Below are 3,752 nucleotides of genomic sequence, written 5' to 3' on the forward strand. Positions count from 1 at the left end.
CGCGGACGGGCGGTACGAGAAACTGGGAGAAGAAGAGAAAGTTGTTGCTTGCTTCCAGCCATGAACTTACTCTGCCTGCGATATATTTTTTTTATCCCGTGTTTATTTTCTTCAGTAAAGTTGTGAACTTAAACCAAACCTCTTCATTGGCAAAATAAGCACATTTATGCACCGTTTCTTCATTGGTGGCTGGGCACCGCGGCTGCATCCTCTTCTTCGTGGCATGGCACAGGTAAGATAATGCTGCTAACCTAACTTACTAGGCTACAAGACGCACGGTACATTTTGTGTCAGGCATTTCGCAAAGTGGTGTTTTGAAAAGCATATATTTTCATCTCAGATGTATCTATTAGGTTAACTTGAATTCTCTCGCTTCGTTTCATCCAAGTGGATTTCATTGTTGTTTCAGTCTGCACAATGTAGGCAAATATGAAATATAATTCTATATCTTATCTTCTGTTTACATATCCAATATGTTCATTTGTACTGTATTATTATTGACCACTTATGTTACCAGTTCATCACTGCTACCTGTCCTGTCTTGCACTTTCTGTCTGTCTGTAATTGTCAGTCCTGTCCTGGCATGGTAGAGAGAAAACGTCGTTTCCCTTGTATGACCATAAGTGACAATAAAAGCTGACTTGACATACTTCAATGTTTCAAATCGGTGTTGCATTACATTGCACATGTAGAAACACATAGGACAGAATGTCGGTTACATACTTTGATTAAATAATTTTGATTTGATTTGATTAAATAAATCATTTGAAAAGATGACCTTCACAAGAGAAAGAAAAGCACAACAAACCTGTTATTTATCTTTTATTGTTTTTATTGTTTAGTAATTGCAGGTTCATCAGTCAGGTGGTCAGCACCCAAACTAAAACCATGCGTCATGGTGGCCAGGAATTGGAACATGACTAGTAAGTTGGGATGAGTGTTATTTTCTGACATTTTACATCACAGTTTAATTCAGACAATATTGCCAAGGGAGTCAATTATTCAGTACTGTACCAATACATTACAATGCATGGCTAGATTCATTTAAATAGCATGTTTGTCTTTTCTTTTTTTCTAATTAGATGGGGGAGCCAACATGAAGAGGTGTCCAGAGAGGCTTCTTCCTCTTTGGCTTTGCAGCAGCACCAGGACCTCACCATCAGTGATGCTGTTCATCCATCGGGCCTACCCTTACATTCCTCCCCTGATGCACTGATCACCTGTACCAGTTGTTGGAGTTTTCAGAAGGGCTCTAAATTAACTTTTTTTATTCACTAGTAGCCAAAATGGCTAGTATGTTAATCTCCAAACATACCGGTACATTAAATAATGGGTCAAAGTGCCAAGTATGTTTTCTTTTCTACCAGCAAAACTTAATTTTCCCCAGCATTTGGCTGGTGAGCCCTGGTTGTCATTGATGGTGAGTAGCTGTGATAATAAATAACTGAAATGATGAAGTCCATCCAGACATGTCTTGCTTATTTTATTGTACTAATACAACAACGTAGAACATTTTCTGTGAAAGCCCAACTGGGAAACTCCAACTCCCATTGACATTGTGACACAGCACACAAGTGTTCACTGCACGAAATTGCATTTATGCTTCACCCGTGCAAGGGGGCAGCCCCCAATGGCGCCCCAAGGGAGCAGTGTGGCGGTACCATGCTCAGGGTATCTCAGTCATGGAGGAGGATGGGGGAGAGCACTGATTACTTAACTCCCCCCACCAACCTGGTGGGTCGGGAGTCCAACCGGCAACCTTTGGGATACAAGGCTGACACTCTAACCACTTACCCATGACCGCCTGTCAATCTTCAGTCTAGTCTAACTAATTATATTGTCTCCACTAAATGTATATCTCAGGTGACATGGGTATACTGGTATGGGGATAGTGCTGTATGTAAATAATATTAACCCATTTCAGCCGGCACCAAAATGCCAGCTAATTGCCTATGCCCCTTTTAAGAAAGGTGTCCTCATCCTATAAAAAAACCCAAATAACTAAATAAGTCTCTGAAGCACATACAGACATGATATGAGTTTTAAAAGCTAAGACCATCCTCTTGCATTAGAACATGTTAATTCAGCTCTAACATACCCACATTTTTAATCTAAAAAAATCTAATATGCCATGCCTAAATGCTGTGTCGCTCCAGGCACCTAGGTCAATACAACGAGTACACAGCATCCAGCATCAATGGGTTGACTATTACAGGCCTAGTTCAGATAACCATTTATTAATATAAATAAGTACTTGCACGTCTATTGTACATGTCCACCCCACAATAGATATCCCCTCCCATCACCTACAAAACCTTGAAATGTATTTGTACTTTGTGTCTAAAAATAAAGTCTTTGAGCCATTGAATGAACTGATTACTACATTGAGTTGGTGTGATTAAGAGGTTGAAATCGGCTAAACTTGACTTGGTGTGCTGGACCTCTGGCTCTTCCATACATCCAATGTGTCATGACATCAGATCATCGCTCTTCTCATCTGGAGAAACAGAAAGATAACACTTAGCTGACACTTATCCAAAGCAACTTCGTTACTCACAGTGAATTGTCCCTGCAGCATGGGGCTTGGTGCCTAGCTCATAGGCCTACTTCAGCCTGGATGGGAGGTGAAGGGAGAGGTGTAGGATGGGATTTGAACCTGCAACCCTCCAATCGTAATACCACTTCCCAAACCATTAAGCCTCTGATGTGTGTGACTGATTTCAGAGGCCAGACAATTTGGATGACAACACAACAAAGTGGTGGACTTCATATTAACAACATCGACACTGGTGGGCCTATGCATGTCATTATAAATAGGCCAGCATGGATAAGGTGATTGGCATTTCATGACAGCATCATGCTGAAGAGTAGGCCTACTACTTGGGAAATCAGCGCTAGAGATGTACACATGGTTTATTTTTACATTTGAACCTTAACAGTATGAACGTCATAGCCTTGCTATTTCACCAAGAGCTTTATGAATTCCGTGTTTATGTTACAGCCTGCAATAGCATACGTCCATCATAGCGTATTGATGCTGATAATTAACGTTAATCATGGAAAGCATCTTACATTGACCACACAGAAAAAGCCACTGAAATTGCACATTAGACTTAAATTAACTAGCGTTCACGAATTAAGAGACAAATGATGATATAAACATAAAGGATGGCAAATGAGAAACTTACCGTGGTGCTCATCCAGCTACTTGAGTAGGCTAGTTTGATGGTTTTCCAGTTGGTTGCCGCGATTCACCTCAGCTTTCTCGTTTTATTTTGAGATCCAGTGAAAAGTCACGCCTGGGTTGTAACCCTATCTGTTTTTGTAACAAACAGCACAATGGGTGTTCACGGTGTTTAGTTTATCGTCGATCTATGTTACGTTATGAGTTACTAAACGTTGCGAGTCCCATAGGAATCCATTCATCAATGCGGCACTCTTGCCGTCCAGTAGCCGTCCACTAGAACGTTTGACGTCACATGCAAATCATGGATAACAATGCAAGATTCTAAAATTCCAAATTTTATTGAATGGCGTCCAGAATTCTATAGAACTTTCACTGCCTGAACATTCCCGTCACACCGGTGTGACTACAACAATACTCGTTGCAGTGATGCTCAAAAAGTACTCAGGAACGTCAAAGCGTGCCAAGAAAATATTGCACACACTATTACACCACCAGCATGAACCGTTGGCACAAAAAAAGATGGATCAAAGTTTTCATGTCTGACCCTGCAATCCAAGAGTCACCT

At 40.9% G+C, this 3,752-nt stretch overlaps 1 long non-coding RNA gene across 1 annotated transcript; it reads right to left on the reverse strand.

The window, feature by feature from the left end:
• Positions 1-1,470: 1,470 nt before the first annotated feature.
• Positions 1,471-3,468, reverse strand: LOC134455052 (uncharacterized). Its single transcript, XR_010035995.1, has 2 exons — positions 3,189-3,468; positions 1,471-2,497 (listed from the first exon to the last, which is right to left on the reverse strand). It is a non-coding gene; the product is annotated as an uncharacterized LOC134455052 (long non-coding RNA).
• Positions 3,469-3,752: the final 284 nt, after the last annotated feature.

The sequence above is a fragment of the Engraulis encrasicolus genome, chromosome 9, assembly GCF_034702125.1.
Source record: "Engraulis encrasicolus isolate BLACKSEA-1 chromosome 9, IST_EnEncr_1.0, whole genome shotgun sequence".
Lineage (NCBI taxonomy): Eukaryota > Metazoa > Chordata > Actinopteri > Clupeiformes > Engraulidae > Engraulis > Engraulis encrasicolus.